This window comes from Marmota marmota, unplaced genomic scaffold (assembly GCF_001458135.2).
Source record: "Marmota marmota marmota unplaced genomic scaffold, marMar, whole genome shotgun sequence".
Classification (NCBI taxonomy): domain Eukaryota; kingdom Metazoa; phylum Chordata; class Mammalia; order Rodentia; family Sciuridae; genus Marmota; species Marmota marmota.
In genome coordinates this window covers 15326493-15350229 of record NW_025999999.1, presented here as the reverse complement: position 1 = coordinate 15350229, position 23737 = coordinate 15326493, and the positions used below count along the sequence as shown (strand labels likewise).

General features: G+C 40.7%; 2 long non-coding RNA genes across 2 annotated transcripts in view; one reads left to right on the top strand and one right to left on the bottom strand.

Moving 5' to 3' along the window:
- Positions 1-23737, top strand: part of LOC125617986 — a 240588-nt gene that overhangs the window by 186067 nt on the left and 30784 nt on the right. The window lies entirely within an intron of this gene.
- Positions 22147-23737, bottom strand: part of LOC125617988 — a 40950-nt gene continuing 39359 nt past the window's right edge. Inside the window, exon 4 of the long non-coding RNA XR_007349193.1 lies at positions 22147-23278. This is a non-coding gene — a long non-coding RNA (uncharacterized LOC125617988). The remainder of the gene's footprint in view (positions 23279-23737) is intronic.

Here is a 23737-nt window from a genome sequence, read left to right as displayed (position 1 = left end):
AAATGGAAGGAGACCCTCAGGGTTATACAAAATTACATACAAGAGGAAGTGAGGGGAAAGGGGAAAAAAACAAAACAAGGGGGAGAAATGAATTACAGTAGATGGGGTAGAGAGAGAAGATGGGAGGGGAGGGGATGGGGGATAGTAGAGGATAGGAAAGGCAGCAGAATACAACAGACACTAGTATAGCAATATGTAAAACAGTGGATATGTAACCGATGTGATGCTGCAATCTGTATACGGGGTAAAAATGGGAGTTCATAACCCACTTGAATCAAAGTGTGAAATATGATATATCAAGAACTATGTAATGTTTTGAACAACCAACAATAAAAATTAAAGAAAAAATAAATAAATAAATAAAACAGGTCACCTGAAAAAAAATAAATAAATAAAAATAAAGCATATATTTTATTGGAAACATAATATACATGCCAGACATGTGTGCACAAGTGTATGATCTGATCTGATGGGTTTCTTCCTATGTATGCACCTCTGAATCTCCAACTCCCAGATTAAATAGATTAAGTCAGAGACTCTCTTTATCCCACCTACTAGCTGGCTACTGCCCATCTCTTTCTTAAAGGTAACTACTGACCTGGATTCCTGTTAGAACTGAGTGGATCATACAAGCCCCCATTCCCATAAAGAACAAGAAAAACTTGATAGGTTTCAAAAGTCACACATCTAAAGGCCTCAGAGCCCTGCAGAAACAATGAGGACTTGTGGGGGTGAAATTCCATGGAGGAAAACATTGCAGAGGTGAGCGAGGGTGGCTGCCCCAGGGATATTTGCTGATTCTGGGCATGGGCCAGAGGCTGGGAATTGGGGTTGAGTCAAAACAGTGCAATGACATTAGAGTGTAAAGAACATGGTAGAAAGAGCTTATAGCAGATGCAGGAACCTAACCTCGTATTTCCATTTGTAGCAGGAGCTCAGTATTCATTAATTCAGTGTTCACAGGAACTCAAAGGGATAGAGTGACTGAAATGGAATGGCTTCAAACTGATGACATTTTTCTCTTAAGACATTGCTATATTTTGAAGCTGCATAGAACAGAAAGAGAAAGAGCTAAGCCTGAACTCAGAAAAGCACCGTAGATTTTCCAACAGCCTTTCAGTGCTTAGGAGACAAAGAAGCATTATGAAGAAGGGTCTGGAGAATTATAGATAGGACTCCTCAATATTTGAGGTTATTAGTCATACTGGAAATATTATTTTGAATCTTATTTTCCTTTGATTTGTTGTTATTATGTAAAAATATTACAGATTTTTAATGTTACCATTATTCCTACTGAGTTGACACATTTAAATTTCCTGTAGTTTCTCTTCACTTCTATGTTGATCTACATGATAACAATTCTGGATAGAAGAGGTACTTACAGGCATACTTTTCTCATTTCTGATTATTTAGGCAAGATTTTGCCATTTAACAATTAAGCATGATGTTTAGTAAAGAGTTTTGATAAATAGATTTATTAGATTATAAAACTACTTTCCCATTCTTGATGTTTTAAGAATTTTTACTGTGATGGGGGATTAATTCTGTAAATATATTTATTGAGATTATTATGGTTCTTTAACTTTCTTATTGTATTAATGTGGTCAATTATATTGAACAATAATTACATATGAACAAAATTTACAAACTTTGTTTGCAAACTCTGTTGCCGAAGTAAAACCAATCACCGACCTGTATCCCTCACACATAGGCACACATACAGATCACTAGAATTGATTTGCTAATTTTTAGTTTAAACTTTTTATTTATGTGCCTGAGATTTTCTTGTAAATTTTCTTTCACTTTTTTTTCTTTTAGTTACTTTCTGTAGTCCTCTTTGTGTCAGGCTTTGGTATCAAGTTTATGCCATCCTCATAAAGTAAATTTGGGTCTATAGCCAAATAGAGCCTACAACAGAATAGAATTTCTGTTGTTTCTCTTTAAAAATTTGAAAGAATTTACTAGAGAAGACATCTGGGCCTAGAGGTTTCTTTGGAGATGAGCTCTTACTGTAGATTCTACGATCTTCTATGTTTTTATTACATCAATTTTCATTCTTTATTATTTTCCCTCACCTTCACTTGGGACCTACTAATAGTTATTTCATAACTTCTCAAGATTGCGGCTGAGATGTTTTTTCAGCTTTTCTTTGTATTAGCATAAGCATTTAGATCTGAAAGTTTGCCCTTAACCAGAATATTCAGCTTTCTCAAAAGTCTCATGTCGTATTTTCATTTTCATTTAGTTTGAAATATTCTATAATTTCATTTGTGACTTTATTTTCAATCCATGGGTCATTTAAAAACGTTGCTTAATTTCCAAGTAGATCGGGATGGTCTAGTGTTCCATTATTGATATTTGGCTTGATAGTCTGAATCACATTGCTCATTTAAAATGTATTGACATTTGCTTTATGTTTCTGCTTATCATCAAGCTTTGTTCAATGTGCATTTGGTGGAATGTGCATCCTGTCGTTGCTGGCGTAGTGCATATTGTCAGTTAGATCAGGTTTGTTGAATTTTACTTTTTCAGATCTTCTATGTCCTTACTGAGATTTTGATCCACTTGCTCTGTCAGTTCCTGAGAGTTTTTTTAATGTGTCCTACTGTGATTGCACCTTTGTCTATTCTTTAACTTTTTTCTTGCAAATTGCCTATTGGTCATTTTAAATTTAAATCTTAGGTTTATAGAAAATAGAGCAGATAGTGCAGACTTCCCTTAGAATCCCTCCCTCTGCTTCACGTGGAGATTCTTCTGTTTTTATATTTTGCATTAGTGTGATAATTTGTTATGACTAACAAAGCAACATTGAGCCATGATTATTTTTAAACTTTTTTTTTCAGTTGCAGATGGACACAATACCTTTCTTTTAGTTATTTTTTTAATGCGGTGCTGAAAATTGAACCCAGTGCCTCACCTGTGCTCTATCACTGAGCTACAACCCCTGCCCCTGAACCATCATTATTAACAAAAGGCCCTAGTTTATACCTGGTGCATTCTCTGTGTTATATGGTTCTGAGTTCCAACAAATGCATAATGCAATTTATATGCCATTGTCACATGGAATAGCTGCACAGCCTTACACATCTCCTATGCTCCACCTGTTCATCCCTCCCCTCCCCCAGTCTTCTGGCAATCACATCACTGAACCTTTTAGTGTTTCTATGCTTTTGTCTTTTCCAGAGTGTCATGTAGTTGGAATCATATTGTGTGTCATCCTTTCAAACTGGTTTATTTCAAATAGCAAATGCATTTAAGTTTACACCATGCTCTTTTGTGGCTTTATGGTTGATTTATTTTTATTGTTGAATAATATTTCATTTTATGGATGTGCCACAGTTTGTTTACCTCATCACCTCATGAAGGATGACTTGGTAGCTTACGGTTTTGGGGCAATTATGCATAAAGCTTCTACTCATGTGCAGGTTCTTGTGTAGATGTAAGTTTTCAATTTTAGGTGGTAAGCACCTAGTAGCATGATGACTGAATCGTATGATAAGACTGTGCTTAGCTTGTTACGAAAATGCCAAACTATCTTCCAAAATGGTTGTTCTGTTTTTCATTCTCACCAGCAATAAGTGAGAGTTCCTATTCCTGCATCCTCCCTGGTATTTGGTATTATCAGTGCTTTGGGTTTTAGTCTTTCTAATAGGTATGCAGTGGTATCTCATTGTGCATCTTTTCATATATCTATTTTCATGTGCATGTGTGTGTGCACACATGTGTGTATCTGATGTATATATATTCAGATTTTTAAACTATTTTTTAAATTTTGTTTGTCTTCTTAGTTTGGAGTTTCAGCATTGTTTGTTTTGCATAAAAATCTTTTATAAGCTCTGCAGTTGGCTAATATTTTCTCCCAGTCTATAATTTGTCTTTTCATTCTCTTCATCTTCCTTTACTTTTACCATTTTTACTTTATATACTTTGAAGCTATACTTATAGGTGGAGGCACATTTAGAAATTTTATCTTATTTTTGGATTGACCCTTCTATGATTATGAAAATTCCCCCTTAAACTCAAACAATGCTTTTCTCCCCAAAACCTAATTCATCTGATATGACTACGGTTACACTAGATATACATGTGTCTGTTACATATATTGGTACATGTATAATTTCAACTCTTTTATTTTTAGTCATTACATGCTCTTTTATTGAAGGTGTGTTTCTAGTCAGCAGCATGTATTTAGGTTTAATCTTGTTTTCATCATCTGACATTTTTTATTTTTTTTAAATTGGTCTACATGTCATTTATATTACTGTAACTGTGTGTTCTATCATACAATACAATCATATACAGTTAATATTATGTAAACATACAATCACTTAATTACTGATGGATTTATATTTACCAGATTTTCTATCAATTTTAATTTTCTACTTCTCTCCTTTCTTTCATTTTTTGGACTAAAGGTTTCTTTCATAATTTTGTCCCCCTGCCCCTTTATACATTTCTTGGTTGGGCATTCTTATCTTTCTGTGGTTGCTCTAGAGATTCAAATCATCCTTGGCTTATGGCATTCTCATATATTACTTTGCCACTTTCTAGACAACGACGGGCCTTTAGAGTAATTCAACTCCATTTGCTTCTCCCACTTCATGTGTACATTTTTATCCATATATAAATCAATCCTTATTTTTTCCACAGTAAATCATCATTTTGCAATAGTATATATCTACATTCACTTAAATATTTCTTCTAGAAATTTTAAGGAGCTTTAAACAATCTTTTCCTGTTTTGGGTTTTTTGTTGTTGTTGTTGTTGTTGTTGAGGAAATGCCTTAATTTCCCATTCACTATATAAGGATTCTTTTTTCTTCTGGATATTGAGTTCTGGATTGACAGGTTCTCCCCCCAGAACTTGAAATGTTATTCTGTTTTTCCTGGCTTCTATTGTTTCTGTTCAGATGTCAGTTGTCATTCTCGTTGTCCTTTGAAATGATTTTTTTCCTTCTTACTGATATTATTATTTTCTCTTTCCCTTGGTTTTTGGCAGTTTTACTGTTTGTGCCTAAACATGCTTTCACTTAAATATGTCCTACTTGGAAAGTTAGTAAAAAATTATTTTACCATGGTTTGATGCCTTTCACCACCTTTCATCAATTCTTTGCCTTTCTGTTTAAGTGTTGCTTCTCCTTCATTTTCTCTTTTCCTTCCCTTTTGTGAATCACATCATGTGCTGTTAGACTACATGGTATTCCCTATATGTCCCTTATTCTATTTTTATGCTTTATGCTTTATCCTCTCTGCATTTCTGAATGGAAATTTTCTATTAAAATTCCTTACAGATGAGTAATTGAGAATACATTTGCCTTGTTCTTTTGGTAAATAGCTAGAATAGCAGCATAATGCCTCAAACCAGTGAGGGATTTCATGGCTGTGAGGCTCATTTTCAGATTTTGTAAGGCTTGGCCAACCTCTAATTCAACCCCACTTCTATGTGATAACCCTTGAATAATCCCACCTGAAAATGTTGTGTCTTCCTGGATCGCTCCTTTTTAGTCTTGGTTGACAATTTTTTTTCTCTCCTATAAGTATCAGATTGCTAAAAGTGCCGCTTAGATTTTCAGTCTTATTCTGCTCTTCCTTAAGCAGATTATATTCTTATATTCTCCCCCACCCCTCACCTCTCTCCTTATCCATCTCATCCTCCCTCACTTTGTTTAAGAGATAGCAAATGCCTCAAGGAAATCACTCTCTAGGGCTCACCTTTCTGCATACTCTTTCAGTGTATCTTAGCCCCTCAAGTTCTGCTAACTTGGGAATCTCTCCAGTGCTTTCAAATAGACCATATTTAAAATTTTTACTCAACAAAGCAGATGCTTAGAATACATAATTAATTAATAGAATGTGTAATTCTTTCTAGATGTCTGTCTTGTTTGGCTAAAGTGTAACCTCCCTCAGGGCTAGGACAAACTTGCCTTTTGCACAACCACAACCTGAATAATTAACTCAGTGCTTGGCATTTGGTACATGCTCAGTGAATTTTAACTGTCTTCGGAAAGAAAGAAGGAAAGAAAGAAAGGGGCAACTTTAAGAGAAAGTTCTCCTTAGAGAAGAAATAATATAAAAACAAACAACAATTATGGAAGATTCTAGAAACTGAATGTGCTTGAGTTGCTTATGATCGCCAGACTGCGCTGGAGAGGGACTCAGATGTTTCTGAACTTAACAATTTGCTCACTCTCCCCATTCTCCACCTTCCATATTACTCTGTCCCAGTGGAAATGTAAATCTCATATTAGGGGCTCCTGGTCTCCCTGAGTTCCATGTGACACTGAATGAATTGTTAACAGAATAATCTAAAGAGGAACCAGGGTAGTAGTTTATGTGAAACAACAGTAATGCTCAAATTAAAGCTATAAATCAACCATGCAAATGAGCTTGTGCCCAGGGCAGAAATGCAATCAAACAGCCAGCAGAAGGAAACTTAATAAACCTTGCCTCTTTTTCTATTACCTTGTGGCAAGTTTCTTGAGAGTTGGGTCTCAGGAGGACACCAAGAGAGAGTAGCTCCAGGCACTCCTGTATTTCTCATAGCAACTGTACCGGAACCTGGCAATATTATAACCTGCCAGGGAGGGCTAAGCACTTTACATCTGTGTCTGCATCAAAAACCATTAAATACGCATCTGATCAAGATAATAGTCAGGAATATGAAGCACCTATGGGGAACATTTGCTTGAAATTATGGTCACATTACATGCTTTTTCTCTGAAATAGCTTTGGGTCTGAAACTCTCACAAGAGTGTTGGCTAGGGAATGAAGACAGTTTAAAGAAGAATGACTGTCAACAGTTTAGGTGAAGAATGGGGATACAGACCAAAAGCCAGGGTTAGTTACCAAAGACAGGACATGATCCTGCCCCTGAAATCTGATATGTATCATTTGCTAGTGTCCATAGAACCCTAAGTATCAAATGACTGTACATCCTGGTTTGCCCGAGATGGTCTCATTTTATACCTATTGTTCCATATAATCCTTACTAGCACCCCCTTTTATTCTTACAAGTGTCCTGGTTAGGATAATAAATTAATTATATGGCCACTGTATAAAGTAAGGATCTTCAAATCATTCACCTCTCAGGTAAATCAAGCACTCAGACTATTAATTATCGTACAGTTCAGTGGCACAGGAGTACTGGCAGCTCATAGCCCACATCTCTTTCCATTAATGAAGGCAGTGAGTTCTCTGTTTCTGGAATTATTCAGGCAAAAGCTAGATAAGGAGATGAAGTAAAGGATGTCTGGATAGAAAACAGAGGCCCAAGTCAATGACTTTGTGGGGTTCCTTCTTTCCCTGAGATGTAGCAAGCCTGAGAAACAAACCCAGAGGAGGTAGCTTCTCAAGTTTCTGCAAGAAGGTGGCAGCAGAAGAAGAGTCCGGTGTCCATTTACTCCTTCTTACTAGAGACTGATGGGAGAAAAGAAGTAAAACAGAAGTAAAATGTGAGGGTGGTTCTGGGTGCTGCTCACCCACCTCAACTCCAGACCAGGCAAGAGGGTTCTGATTAGATGCAAAAAGTCAAGTGTATATCAGCACCAATGTATTTGGCTCAGCCAGGACAAGACAGCTTTCACCACAGTATTTAAATTTCAGTGACTTAGAGTGTCAACGTTTTATTTTTCTGTCTGCTACATGCATTGGCTGGGAGCTATTGACAATGTCCTCCTGACTCAGGATTCCCAGATTTCTTTGGTAAATGAAGCAGCAAAAAAAAAAAAAAAAGTAACATAGTGAATCACTTCCACTGGTTCTGGAAGTTTCTGATGGCTAGGACACAGGTTACAACTGCTCACATTTCATGGGCCACAGAAAGTCACATGGATACACCTAATTTCTTAGGGAACAGAAGTTAGACCATTGTCATGGAAGACAAAACAGGAAATATTTGAGAATAGCACCAACTGCAAGATTATGAGAAAGAGTCTACAGGAGGCACTCCAAAGTGCCTGGTACACAGACACAGAGGAGCCCAGCACCTGCCAGCTCCCTGCAGAGAAATGCCCTAGTCTGGAGTCCTTCTGTCCCAGCTCCCCTGTTCTTCCTTTCTGACCAGACTCCAGAGATTGCTTAGTCTGTGGCTTCAGAAGATGAAAAGACCTGGCTAGTATTCCTCAGACAGGTGAAGAGTTATTACATGAATCACAGGAAAGGGCTTCCTTGTCATGCCCTGGCCTGAGCGTGTCCACACTGCAGCAGCAGCGGCTGCACCACTCACATTGATGTGACATTGACTAGGAGCCAGGCCCTTTGCGTATGCATATCATGTGTTTAATCTTCCCAACAGCTATGTAAGATAGTTAGGACTGGCACACTTTTTTACAGGAGAGACAACTGAGGCAGAAAGAGTAAGGTAACTCCCTGCAGATGGATAGTTAGTGTCAGGACTGGGACGAAACCCTGGCTCTTGGCTCTAGCATGCATGTTCCTTTGCTCATATGCTGGACACACAGGCTGAGGCAAAGATGGACCCGCCCCACTCGACAAGAGCTAATGGCATATCATGTACTAGAATGTTGTTTTCCAGGGCATGAATCCATGAAGACTTAGGAAATGACTTTATTGATACCGAAAGCGTATTAAACAGCATCAGACACTGTGTTAGGGAGGGCATTTCCTTTTCATTACTGAATTCTCTCTGTTTCCCAATCTCCCGATATATCATGAGGAAGGCCTGGATGTCAGAGACTCTGGCACTGACCATGACTTGCCGATCCCACTTTGGAGGAAGAGAAAGGCCTCAGACACAGCCTACTCCAGGCCACAGGGCCCCATGGGTAGAACATTGTTTTGTCTTCGTTGTTTGTTTTTTATTTTATTTTTACCTTCTCTTGATGGGAAGTAATGCTATCTTTCCATTTATGGCAGTGATATGGTTTCATTTTAAACTATTTTTGTTTAAGTTAAAAAAAAAGAGCAAGCTGTTCTAATAAAGCAGAAAGTAAAGAGTATGGGCTATAGGCAGAAGACCCTGAACAGTACAGCAGCAAGTCAAGAACTGGGATTTGGGAAACAGCGTTGGGGAGGGATGGTTTGTAGAGCAACAAGCTGGACTCCGAGTAGATGACAAGAGAGTCTTTTCCTCTGCCCAGATGCTGTTCAATGCCAGTGAGCATAGAAGACATTAAATAAGAATCTCCTCTGTTCCAACCTGACATGTTAATATCTCTCTGAACTCTGAGAAACTACAAATTTAAGATGAAATAAACCTGAGAGAAATCAGTGAAGTGAAATGAAGAGGCTTTTTGGTGAACAGGAGGAAAAAGAGCCTCAGATCAGATTGGTAATGAGCTTTGTGACCTGGGCACATTTTCTACTGCCCCAGAGCCTTTGGACCATTATCCACAAACTGGGTGAAATAAAACCTATTTCACAGAGCTCTTGTGATTATTAAGTCATATAAGAGGAAAGATACTTCCTGACTCACCTTGTTGGCTCTTGGGAAGATCAAGCATCACCCCATAAGTTTTTAACAACTTTACCATGCGTTGGGAAGTCAGAGGATAGCCTTGGTTTTGACCCTCACATAGCCCAGGTGAATTGGAAAGCTCACCAAGAGTGGCCAGAGAAACAAAACCATGCAATTTCCATTTATTGAGGAGGCCAGAGGTATTGAGTTAAGTGTTATACATGCATAATCCCATTTCATCTTGATGATAGATCTGTGAAGATTATTTACATTATTCCCATTTTACAGATGAGAATCTCGAGACTTAGAGGCATAAGGAATTTATATAGTTATGGAATCCATGAATGGCAAAGCCAGGACTCAAACTCTGTTTTCTTCTTACACAGAAATTATCCAGGTAAATAAGGGTGGGATGGATTTTAGCAAGGAAGATAAAACTTTAGTAAAAGTACTTAGAGAGCCAGTCTTGTGTCAACCACAGCATCTTGCGAATTGTGAAGTGAAACTTGTGGATGCTCATTATTATCCCTAGTGTAGCATTTCCAGGCTCACAATTCCCCTGTGGTGCATTTGAAATTCTCCAAAGTTCCCGTGCAAGGAGGGAACTTTGCATGAGGGACCTCCATTATTAGAGCAATGCTCCTCAGTGCTTCCCAAGATTTGAAGATATAAGAATCACCCCAGGAATCTGGTTAAAATGCAACCTCCAAGTCAGTAGGTGCAGCCTAATAGCCTCCTTCAGGAGAAAGCAGGGCAAGAAGCCCAGTACAGCAGCTTCAGCACAGACTGTGGCTCCTCTGTCCCCACCAGAAGTCAGTCAGAGGGCAGCTGACTGGCTGGTCTGAGGAGCCATTAACTTTTACAAGTCACTACCATAGTGCTCCCTGGATAATCAGGCCACAGTGAAGTGGTTGTTATTGAGGCTAATGAAAAAGCACGTGAAACACGCAGTTAAATAGCACTTCAGTGCTGGAAAACCATGAGGGGATAGCCAGCCTCCCACCTTTGGTAGTAGATGTTTTGCTGAATTACTTAGTTATGTCTCTTTCTCTAGCCACCTAGGTACGAGGCTGGTGCACGCTGAGCAGGTAAGGGCATCAGCCCTGCCTTGGGGTGATCTCATTTAAACCTCTCTCCTATGCAACTGATTAGGTAAAGACTCTGAAACTCAGGCCAGTCCAGTGACTGATGACCCAGATTTGATCCCAGGTCTAGGACTCAAATTCCAGTCTGGAAAGGGGTTGCTGAATGTGGGTGGGATATCTGTGCACTACCTGAAGTTGTATACAAAAGGGTGTGTGTGTGTGTGTGTGTGTGTGTGTGTATCCTTTTGGTGTGTCAAGAGAATAACTATTAAAAAAAAAGAGAGACAATAACTGTTGCATCACATTCTTAAATGAACTTCTGACTCTCCCAGAAGATGGATTATAAAACAGAAAAAGAAATGTCCCAGAGTGGTGATTTTTAGATCTTTCTCTTAGAGCAACCAACTTTTAATGTCAAAAATTTCCAACAATCTCAAGAGTGAATTGAGATCTCAGAGTTCATCACACAAGAAAACACATAACAACAAAAACAACTCTTCCAAACAAGTTTATAATCCAATCATCATACCATTATGTGTAAGCACTTAAACATAGGAGTGTCTCTGCCAGGTATTGCTTTAGTCTGTAGAGCACTTGATGTGCAAGCAGATTTGAAGACCACTTGCAATAACTTGGAAAGCAAACTCAGAAACGATCTAAGCTAGAGACACTTTTGGATGTGAAATTCAACAGGTCACTTAAGTTCTCAGACCTCCTTCTGAGGCCCCCAATTGAAGGCAAAGCCAGAAGCAGTGGCCTGTGCCCATTAGGGTCAGCTACAGGAGAATGAGGCAGAAGGACTGCTAATTTGAGACTAGACTGGGCAACTTCGCAAGACTCTGTCTCCAAAAAACAAAAAAGGCTGGAGGTGTTAGCTCAGTGATAGAACATTCCTGGGTAGTTCAGGTCCCTTAAGGAAAAGAAAAGAAAGAAAGAGAGGGGGAACGAGGGAGGGAGAGGGAGAAAGGGAGAGAAGGAGTGAGGGAGTGAGGGAGAGAGGGAGTGAGGGAGAGAGGGAGGGATAGAGTGAGGGAGGGAGTGAGGGAGGGAGGGAGAGAGGGAGTGAGAGAGTGAGGGAGTGAGGGGGAGAGGGAGTGAGGGAGAGAGGGAGTGAGGGAGAGGGAAGGAAGGAAGGAGGAAGGAAGGAGGAAGGGAGGGAGGCAGACCTCAGAGAGAGCACAGCTGTCCCCATGATGGCTCAGCATAGATTCTCTATTTGAAGAGAAGCTATATAATTTCTGCTGGTGTGAAATGAACAGAGCCAGGCACTCGGGGATTTGGGGCATCATTAGGTATCAGGTGGGGTAAGCCTAGGCATCTCCTGTGTTTCAGCCATGCCAAGACACAAGCCAGCCATCTCAGCAAATGCCCATGGGAGCAGCAGGGGCTGTTCCTGGACCACTGATGGATATGCAGGTGTCCAGGCAGTGCAGGTTGGCAGTGTTCTCCAGAATGCCCACAGAAGAAGCAGTCTTGCCAGAGAAGAAGTCACTGGAGCTGATAGGAACTTAGAGATGGCTCGTCCACTCTTTTCACAGATAAGAAAATTGAGATTGAGAAAGGGAATATGACTTTCTAGGAGACACAGCCGCACTTGACAAGGGTGAGTCTAGATGACAGAAATCCCAACTCATAATTCAAAATTTGTGCCAAAATACCATGTACCTGCAACAAGAGTCTGGAGGTCAGAGTTGTGTTAATCACAAGAAGCAGTTTATTCAACAGTGTAAGAACACTACCTGTGCATAAGCCAGGGTGTTGAATTCACCAGTGTAACTATTGGCTAATCCCCTCCACCTGGCGATCTATACATGTCTCAGTTTACCCATCTAATGAGAAGGAGGACAGTACCAACCTCACAAGGGGGCATTATAGAGATGATATATACAAGGAACTTCTATCACTAGAAGAGAGGCCAGCATTTTCAAAGTGCTGGCCCCTCTACATTTAATCTTGGGGTATTGAGTGTTGATGTAGCTTGACCAGAGACCCAACGGGAACTGAGATTTGAATTGGGACTGTCCAGATCTAAAGCCACAGGTCAGTCTGCTTTTTCATTCTCGGTCATCTCTCTGTACTATGAATACCTTCAAGAGAGCCACACACAAACATAGACCCTTCGTAAATATTTGTTCATTTGAATGCAACTAGATCCTCACCTGATGCACATATTTGGAAATGAAACACAAGAATCAGCTCCCAGCCTTCTCTGGACATTGGTTCAATGTACACACTGCAGGCTGCTGGGAGACCACATGCTGTTGACAGGCATCACAGAAAACAAGCAGGGGATGGTACCCCGATAGCACAGACCCTTGTCTCGACGGGATGGCATGGCCATGATTCCACTTCTCTGAGTTCAGCTCTAATATACAAGTATCAATAGCTGCCTTGTCTGTCTTTCCGAGCTGGCACTAAGGAGCAAGTGGAATCCCTTATATGAAAGTGTCAGGCACTGCAGGTAAGCTTTCCTCATCACCAGTATTACAATCACAGTGACAGGTAGAGAAGTCCCAAGAGAACTCCAAAGCAATTCTGCTTCAGGGGAAAACACTGCATTTAAAGAGACATGAGACAAGAAGAATCCAGGGCTACAGAATGATTTATCTTCTCCAAAGGAAATCTATCAAGGCCACTCCATTGATTCCCAGTCTTAAGGCCACTGTGTGGGGGAGGGAAAGTGGTTAAAATTCATGGTCCACCCAAATGTATCTTGTAGCAACATTTAAGGGAGATTTACCTATGCAATCTAACAACATTTAAACTTTATTCTCCACCTGCCACCACCAAATTGACCCAGTTTTCATGGTGTTTGTAGCTTAGCAGCAGAGAGAAGGGAGATGCCCCACTCAATAAACACAGAAAACCTGTCAAAGGATCTGTAAAATCTAGGAACACCCCATCAGGAGCCCATTCAAATGCTCTGAATTGGATTTGTACAGTTCAAGAGATGGAAAAGATCAGTAAATGATTTACACCACACGGACGCACAACCTGCAAGTCTGCCCTTTCAAGTCAACTGAGAAAGTCCCTCCAGACATGTCCATTTCATCTGGCCAGCTGCTCCCAGCCAGAGGGATGGGTGGGAGGCTGGGGCCAGGCCATCATCAACATCCTAGTGCATCCACAGTGTCCCCAGAGCTGGCTAGGCTACCAGCTTTTGGAATCAAGTTGCAAAGATTCTTGGTGGCTCCCTCTCTTGGGAAGTTTCTCTAGTAGAGCTACCCAGCAATGTCCTCTCAGAGGTTAAGCCAAAAAGCCACAGAATTTCCTGATCATTCATTTTCCAAGCCACACTTATAATCAGAGCCAGAAAATTGATATCTTTTCACCCCTCTCTTTTCATGTGGAACCCTTATCAGAATTAAAGAAGCTGCAATTATAGTACCTTGTTCGGGAATACTGCAATTAGTCACCGATTCAGTGAACCATCAAATGTAATCCAAATATAAACACTCGGACAGCAGGTGCCAATCCCCTGGTGAGCTCTAGAGCTAGTGAGCCCTGCCTGTCTTTCTTGTATGACACTGTCACCTGGTGAGGGCCAGACTGGCCTCAACTCATGAAGATGAGCCAAAAGCAGACTGCCTTCCCAAATATTCGTCCACATTGAGAGCTGGACTTCTAGGCAGTGGCTTTTATCTTATCACCACCTAGAGAAACTCAGAGTGGTGATAAGAGTGGACTCAGAGTGGCAAGAGAAGATAGAAAATGTGCATTGAGAGGAGAGGACATCGTCTTCCTCAGCTGGAATGACAGACTGGAAAAACCTCCTCAATTTTGGTAAAATGAATCGCTTCCAATGGCGAATGGCCCTGACCACCATATTGGTTATAATTACAGACTCTGAAGCCAGACTCACTGACTACTTCACCACTGACAAGTGATCTAGGATAAGTTACTTAACCTGTCTGGGCCTCAATTTCCCTGTCTGACAAATGGAGATAATAGCAGAATCTACTTCATAGGACTATTGTGAAGATTAAATACATAAATGCATGTAAAGAACTTGAATACTGTCTGACACAAGCTTTTTGTTATTATCACATAGCTATTTAAAGAGCACATTGTTCCCAACCTGGGAAGGTCTTAAAAGAGAGTTTTTTCCTGACTATTCTATTTTATTTTGCCCTCATTTATAAGCCACCCTTTAGGATATTGGATAAAATACAGAATACTCAGATAAATTTGAATTTCAGATACATAATGAATCATTTTTAGTACAAATATGTCCCAAATTTATCTGAGTGTCTTGGGTTTTTCTATACTAAACCTGGCAACCCTACAATCCCGTTACCTGTTTCTAATTCTAGTTAGTGAAAAATGCAATTGCTATATCAATGGGCTATATCCCCAGTCCCCATTTTTAATTTTCTTAACATAATGTCTTCCTCATTGGAATGTAAGACTGTGAAAGCAGTGGTCTTATCCATCCCATTTCTATCTATATTACCAGGGCCTGGCAGAGGACCCAACCCATGGTAGGGGGTTAACTCAAAACTCTTGCTGTCATTATCTGGATAAAGAAAGGAGAAGCCATTGGCAGCCTCGTCCAACTTCTTCCTCTTATGGTCTTTCTCAAATGTTCCTTTATAAAAATCTTTCCAAGGTCTGAGCAGGTCTGAGCACTCCATGTTTGCAGTTTGGGGACACTGACCTTTCTCAGAGCTCAGACTTGGCCCCAGAGTGGGAGCACCAGCATGGGACTAGGGAATGCACAAGAGTTTTCCTTTGAACTGTGAACCATCAATTCTCTGCATTACAATTCTGCCATAAACCTGAGCTCCATAGACTACAAGAAATGGACTTGCTTTGTGGCAATGGCATTGCATTTATCATTAAGGAGCTGAATGAAGGGTAGACCATTAAGCTGAGCATGATGTTTTATTAGTGTGGTTTTTCTGAGGTCTGTGACTCCACATAACACAATGAATAAAAATGACCTAAATTTCTCTTCATGAGACATTTTCAGGCTGCACTTGCTCAGCTGCCCAAGCCTGGGAGGGGTTTGGTAAACAGCATCAGACTTCACGTCTTCTCTCCTCATGTAATGATACAGGCATGGCTTTCATTTCATTTTATTTAAATTTTTTTTAGCAATTGGTAATAATTCCAATTTCTTGTCAAATGAAAATCACTCAATTTGTCACGATTTTTAGTTTAAAACAATGTTGGCTTTAAGAATTTGTGAACCAGAATGTTTGCCCTGTGTCTGAAATTGGCAACATTGGCCACAGTGTTAAAAATAAAAATAAAAATGGTGTTCCTGAGTGTGGCTGTAATTGCTCACGGCCCCTTCTGATTTGCAGTGTCCTATTTGCTATGTCAGATGTGCTGCATTTAAACAAGAAACGACTCTCTGTGCTTTGGAATTGAGTTTTAAATTGAATGGGTAGTTATCTGAGTGGCACTGTCACCTGAAAACTCTGGTTTGTGAGTGACTGATGGGCAGTGGGAGAAAGCCATTCCATCTTGCCTCCTGGATTTGGCAACATAAGGGCTTAATTATCTACATAAAAGTTAACTACTTTGCCCTCAGGCTTCTATAACTAATTTATAGAAGAAATGGAAAAAAAGACAGTAAAATAAATGGACTTGCCCAATTGCATCTGGATGGTTATCACTGGTCTTTTCAAAAGGGGCAGCTGATGCGAACTGTGTCCTGAGCCACCTTCTCTGGATGTCACAGGGGGGAGTTGCACAATTTACAGGCGGCCATATTTTAAGGCTGTGAATATTGTGTCTCACAGGTCCCAACAGTTGTCTTCTAAATACCTGGGGGCTTTTTTCCCCCTTTAAGAGTCATAATCTCATCAGGGGAAAGAAAAATAAAAAACTATACACACATTATGTAATCCACAGGATTACAAATATTAGTGAGACATTCTTGAAATTGTAAATTATGTTGAGAGGATTATGATGAAAGAAAAAAGCATTTACTGAAATGAAAGAGTTTGTGGATATATGGAAAGTGTTAAAGCTAATATATCCAGGGACAGAAAACTTACCAAATGATGTGTGCATGATTGCAACTCTACCAGTATATCTATGTAGATGGATACCCGCAGGAAGAGAAGAATGAAAATGATAATTGTGGAAAGCTGGTTGGATTAAAAGTTATTAACAACTATTTCTAATATTGCTTTTGAAAAGCAAAAATAGTTTTTAAAATAATGGCTGGAAACAAAGCAAAGGTGGAAATATAGGATCAGTTTAAATCTTTGAATATAGAATCTACTCTGATCATCTTGAACTCATTAAAAAGTTAAGGTCTAGCTTATAGATTCCCTAAGTACTTCCCTAGAAGGAGGAAGCTGAAATCATTCAGAAAGCAACTTTCAAAAAGGAAACAGGAAGTCATCATGCTTTAGGAAAAGGAATCTCAGATATTAACCATGATAAGCTTATGAAAAGTTCAGGCCAGGGCCAAAGTTCAGCCCTATTCAGAGCTCAACCAGCACCAGGTGCTGACTGCATAACTGTGCTCTGCAGTCCTGCCTGGGAAGGAGGGACCAAGTCTCTTTCCGTGGTTGGGGAGTTGTGCACTTTCTTCACTGTTCACAGCCTTCACTCTGCTCATCCTTGACCCACAGCTCAGTCACTGTACTCAGCCCCCTCTGTTCCTGGGCAGCTTTCCCTCTGTGGCTTTGACAATGCATTCTCCTCACTGTCTGGGCCCCTGGCAGAGGGACAGTGACTTCGCTGGGGTCTGCTACACCTTGCTCTTGGGGAGTCCTAACTGCAGTCCTGCATCTCCCAGAGTAGCCCTGATCCGAGGGGCTGTGCTTTGAGCGCGGCAGGCTAGATGTCACCATGACACCTGTTCTAAGCCAAGGCCCAGAACTGCCAGGGTTTAGATGACCTGGTGCAGGTCCCCGTTTGCCCTTCTGCCCAGCTTTTCTGACACTCCCAGGCTTTGTGCTCCTCAGCTTTGGAAGCTCCATGCAACTCTCTACTTGGAGTCAGCAGAAAGTGGAAGTTCCCTTTCACTGAAAGCATTCTATTGTCATGAAAACAGGAGGAGGGGACGCTTATCTATTACTTAACTGCACTGTGACTTGGATAAGAGCAGAAAAGTTATTTAACCTCTAAACCTTGGTCAAATGTAGGGACAGTCAGAATACCAACCTCCCTGGGATAGGAAGAAAAGAATACGACAAGAGTCCACATAAAACATGCAGGACAAGCGGGCACAGAGCGGGCATTTGCTGTGGTGAGCTAGAAGCATTCGTACTCATTTTCTTGTTTGTGAAACAGGAATTCTAGCACCTGTCTTCACCACCACCCATGGCAATGCAAGGTCATATTGTCACAGTGTCCCGAGCCCTGCTGCAGTGGCATAGGTATCCCATCTGCAGTCATGGGGCTCTTGGCACCAAAAAGCTCGTGTCTGCCTCATCGTACCTGCGCAGGGACCATTGTCCTTGCCTCAGAGATGAGGGGACTGGGCCAGAGTATTTGAGTCACTTGGCCAAGACCACCAAGATCACTGCTGGCAGGACTTGGTTTAAAACTAGGTTTGCCCAACTCTGAAGTCCATGTTCTTAACCCTATTTCGTAGCGCCTTTTTCAACCAGTCAAAAAATATCAGTTCTGCTATACATTACCTGAGAAAAATGGGTCAGTTATAACACATGCCAGTGAATTCAGAATTTTTAATGTGGGAGGTTTTTGTTTGTTTTGTCTTCTTTGAGTCATTTTTTATTTTACCTCTTTACCTTTTAATGCAGCATTTATGTATTGAATGTGGCTGAGCAGGGATGGGGAGAGGGTGGAGGTCACTCCAGATCACAGAGGGCCCTGGATGTTTAGACATTCTATGGCTGATGATTACTTCGATCTTTAATCAAGATTCCAGGGGCCAGGAGGGTGTGCCCATACACCTCATGAGAGGAAGGGTTTTTTTTATGAAAGAACCCTCTCAACCCATCTGACCCTGCTGGGTCAGAGAACACTTCTGACCTTAAGCTCTTCTTCCCCGTTTTTCTTCACTCTGGGTTGTTGAGTTAGTTGTAATCACTCTCAGCTGCATTCAGAGCCTGTTGGCCATTTTGGATATTCAGGGTTAAACACCCTATTAAAGCGATCTTTGTTTTAAAAAACAGGAGCAAGGGAAAATAAAATATGCTTTCATTAACAAGAGAAAACAATAGTAATTTCATCTACATGTTATGGTTGGGTCCTAGATTCAATGAACTCTGAATGAGATGGAAAATATAATAAGCATGATTCTGAAAATTGAATAATCAGTATTACCCATAGTTCCAATTGTAATTGATGGAAAAACAGAAATAAAATAAAAGGATTGTTTGCTATTAAACATTTCTGAGACTGTCACCTTAAAAATGGGTTTATTTCTCCAAATAGTTGCCAATTGAAATGCAGAATAAGAAACATGATTTCCAAATTCAAAATATCGAATTTAAAGTCAATTTTGGGAAAAAAAAGACAAATCCAGATACTTTTAAATTTATAGGATTAATCTTCTGTCTTTCCTCCAATAACAAGTAAATTGGATCTGCAAAATTATGTTCAGTATATGATTTACAGCTGTGTAATTATTGTTTAAAGATACATGTCTTCAATCTCTTCTGTTTCCTTTTGAAACTCAAATCCATTTCAAATCTTTTGTTAATAAGCAATTTAGTTCTCAGTGAATGCTTTCTTAGTGTTGGTAATTAAGTGTTATATTTACACAAAGGAAATAATGAAATACAATCTCATCCAGAAAGAACATTCTAAAACATTCCACTGAGTGCAAAACATGACCCCACACTGTTAGCATTTCTTTTGGTAAAGCCAACAACAATTCTTTGGGCTCTTTTACAAAGATCAGAAAAGAAAGACTGGATCCTCTGAAGGTCTGTCCTTTCCAGGTGTGATAGTTGAGGAAATACTGAAGCAACTCAGTAGCAATGTAAAAGGAACATACAGCACTCCAAGTTCATTACATGATACTTGACATGAGCTCTTGCCAATATGATACAGGTTTTCTTCTTAGGCAATAAACACCTTCAGGATTTCTGCACACTTGATGCAATTATAGAAGTGATTGCTTTTTTTTAAGGTAGAAAATGGACAATCAAATTAATTGACCAATATACATGTATGGGTCACCTCCTGATCATTGGGCACTTTGTCGAAAGATGCAGGAAATAAAAATCTGATCAAGATGGAGCCCACCCCCATGAATGTTCAGTCAGGTCAAGGAAACAAGATGAGTAAGGTTTTAGTAAGCAAAGGAGAGCGAGTAAGAGATTCCAGTGGTGTGTAGTGGGGTAGTAGAGGGTCTAAAGTCTTGGACAAAGGAAAGAGAAGGCATATTTGAGAGAGGGATAGTATTATATCTCATTTCCTTAGAGAAATGACAGGCAGAAGAGGCACTGGTCCTAGACTCCCCCTGAGAGACGAGAGCAGAAGCAGTACAAATGACCGTCATCTGTCATGGTTTGGACTGTGCATGCATATGTATACCTCAGGTCATTTTTCCAGTTCTCTGTTTGTCTGTGCCTTACTGTTTATCACCTTCCATTCTGAGCCATTGCATGGTCCATTTGCAGGGAAAGGATGGGAATCTACACAGCCTGTCTGTGGAGAGGTATGCCATAGGAGGTCAGCATAATTCCATGGTCTAATGAAAGACATCTAAGCAGAGGAGACCCACTGAAAGAGAAGAAAGTAATTTCCATGAAGTGTCTCTCCGTGTCTGATTCAAGGGTATATACATTATGCAGAAACCTGAATCAGTGAGTCTTTGAGCTGGGAACATTCATTTAATTGCATTCCATAATGTTCCTGCCAAGTCACCAGGCCCATATATTCCCCAGCTCCTGCTTTTTCAAAATTGAAATCATTCCCTTTGCAGAAACAAACTATCCGTCTCCATGAGGTCCCATCCGGTTGGTCAGAACTTCTTGCTGGGTAGTTATTTGATGGTAAATTATATTAAGAAATTAAACATAAACCCCATTGGTAATGTTGATAGTATTCTCCACACACATGAAATATTTAAAGAAAATCAGGAGTTAGGGAACTATATTTGCACCCAAAGAACTTGTATAAGATGGATGTTCTCTGAATGCAAATGCAAGGTTTCTGTTCTAAAGACCCTCACAAATACCTAATAGCTGACCTTTGCTTTGCTTTTTGTGACAGGGAAACATTTATTTAGTAATTTCCTGCCTCAGTTGGTCCTACCCATAATCCTCTGTGATATCCAAAGGTATTTCAGAAGTCCAGGGACATTCTGAATATAGAAGCAAAAGGGTGGAACCAGCCCAAATGGTTAGCACCATCTGCTAAGGTGTCAGACATATGAATGGACAGAAGAACCCTTATTCTTTGATGGATGAGCAGACGTGGTCAAATTTACAAGGTGGTTTCTCCTAAGCCATGGTATAAATAGCTTAAGGAATATGTCAAATTGGGGACAGTTAAAGCTGCTGCTTGAGGCACATCTCACTTCTATCTTCAAGTCCACTGGGCCATTCCTTACAGGTAAACAGTGCCTCTCTATCCTGGCTGCTCATTAATATGAACTTTTGAAATGTTCTAGACCTGATCAGAGCAGACCAATTAAATCAATCTTTGGTGATGGGAGAATCCAGTCATCTAAACATTTTCATAAGTGCTTACAGTCAAAAGTCTGGTCAGAATCTAGAAACAGAAGTGGGGAATTTAATCAAAATAATTTTAGCCAGTTATCAATGATTGTGGGAAGCAGCAACCACCAGTGAGCCGGGGAGACACAAAGAGAGGGGGTTAGAGCTGTTGATACTTAGGAGCTGGGAGGAGGCCCCTGCTGTCCTGTGGGGGTGTGCCACCAGCTGCTATGAGTGTCTGGACTCAAAGGAGGGACCCACAGAGCTGGAGGAGGAGGTGCCCGCTGGCTACTGCTTATGTCTCAGATACAACTGATCCAGGGTTTTGGCAAAACTACAAACCAGAACCAGCTGCTGCTGCAGGAACCACAGGGTGAAGAGCCATTTCCAGGGTGACGGTGGCAGGAGCAGAAAGAAAATGGAATGGAAAAAAATTCCATCCATTCAGGCTCTTCTAGCGTACCCTATGGCAGAGAGGATGAAGGAGAAGTGCTGTTGGCAGAATCCCAGCCCCAGCATTTCAAAATGGAACATAGGAGGGTAGATTTAAAGTAAGAAACTGGACTCTACTAACCAGCACTGGTCACCAGGTGGTCCTACTGGAGTGGCAGGCCTGAGAATTATCGGCTATGGGAAGTCCTAGACAACCTAGCACTCTGCTCAGGGATTCCTCCTCTCTTTTGTGTTGCCCCCGACTCTAATCAGCTCAACTCTCCCACTGCTGGTCTGCTCCCCCGGTCCCTGCATTTGCTCTCTGAGTTCCCCACCTCTGAAGAACTCTAGCCCTCCTTAGCCCTGCAGGATCCTACCCTAGGCAATCAGAGGACAGAGGCTGAACTTTGACTTCCCCAGCTGTTTGAACTCAGGATCCCAGGTGTCACATTTCCCTGGAGTCATCCAGCTCTGGTGGTCAACAAACGCTTGTGTTGATGATCTGCTCAAACAGTGGTCTTTAGCTATTGGCTTTGGCGAACACCCAAATAAGAAAATTCTGTAATCCAGTGAGGTGTGACTGAATCAAAAACATCAGCCTGTGTTGTTTCCTCTAGAGAGCCTGATTGGGTTATTTTATTAGCTGTAGAGTTCACCACTTAAAAAACACTCCATCAGTTACATCAAAAGAGAAATAAGATAGTCCTTTGTGTCCTGAGGATCTCCCACATCTAATGAGAAGCTGTAAGTCTTCATTTCGTTCATCAGAATGAGGGTCAGCAGTCTCCAGTAGCTCATTTGATAAATATATATATTGACCTCCTACCAGGGTGCGGGTAGGGTTCTAGGCATTAGACATCTCTAATGCCTAGAACATAGGAAAAGAGCTACCCTCGTGACCGGCACTTTTAACTTGGAGAATAATGAAATTTTTTAACCACAGTAATGAACAAATAAACATATTCAATACCAGATGCTGCATTAGTTATCCATTAATGTACAACAATTTCTTCAAAACTTAGCACCTTAAAACATAAAAGACTTGTGGTCTCAAGGTTTGTGAGGGTTGGGAGTCTGGGAACAGTGGGTTGGGAGGCTCCAGCTCAGCCTCTCTCACGAGGTTGGAGTCAAGGGCCAGGTAGCTCTGAAGTCTCACCTGAAGGTCTGTAAAGGGTTGGAGGGTCTGGTTCCAAGTTAACTCATGTGACATTATCTCAAAGCTTTGTCCCTCACCTATGGTTCTTCCCAGAGACCTGTTCACAACTCGGCAGAGTGAATGATCTAAGAGTGACTCAATTTTGGAAGTGGCATACCTTGCTTTGGATGTATTCTATTATTGGTTGTGACAGTGATCAGATGTTGGAGGAGAATGTCAGGTTATGAATGCCAGGTTGCAAGGATTGCGGGCACTCTTGGCCAGAGCCATGTAGGGAGGAGGAGAACAGGGGAAAGGAATAGGGAGGACAGGGGTTTGGAGTGAATATTGCTCTTGATGCAGATGGCCACAGAGGACTTCACTGACACAAAGCAGACACCTAAAGGAAGGGAGGAAGTATCTTTGTGGCCTACATTCTAAAGGACTCCACCTTGGGTCACCTTTTCCCAGAGGTCCCTCAGTACCCGCTGTGCTTCCCCAGAGCACCTACTCTTACTGGCCGGAGGCTCTCTCTGCTGTCCTCCCCCTCCCCCTTTCACTACAGGCTGAGCTCTTCAGTGCTGCAGAAGACGTTTTGTTCATCTTTGAATCTGCAATAAAGGGTTAGTGATTGTTAGATGAATGAATGAAGTTATTCATTAGTATTCTCTGCAGTCTTTTTAAAGAATTTAGCTTGAATTGCTGTTTAACATTACTTAAAAAATAAGCTTCAATTGTCTTTTGGGGGTTTATACACTCTTGAACATAAAATCTACTTTTGTGCTATGTCAATTGCTTACAACACTGTTGGTTTATGAAGCACCATATGGAACAAAAATATGTGGTAACTTATTGAATGGGAACATTTTGTGAGAAAAAATATTTTTGTTCCCATGCAACAATGTTTCCATTAAATTGCTTCTAAATATGTAAAAAGAAAAAAAAAACTCAAGAGTGGCAATAGAATACCCTAAGGAATCTAGAAAGCATGCAAAACATCAGTATTATTTTGATAATGAAAAACAGATATGAATGATATTTCTTCATACTCTCCCCACCCCCCCCCCCCC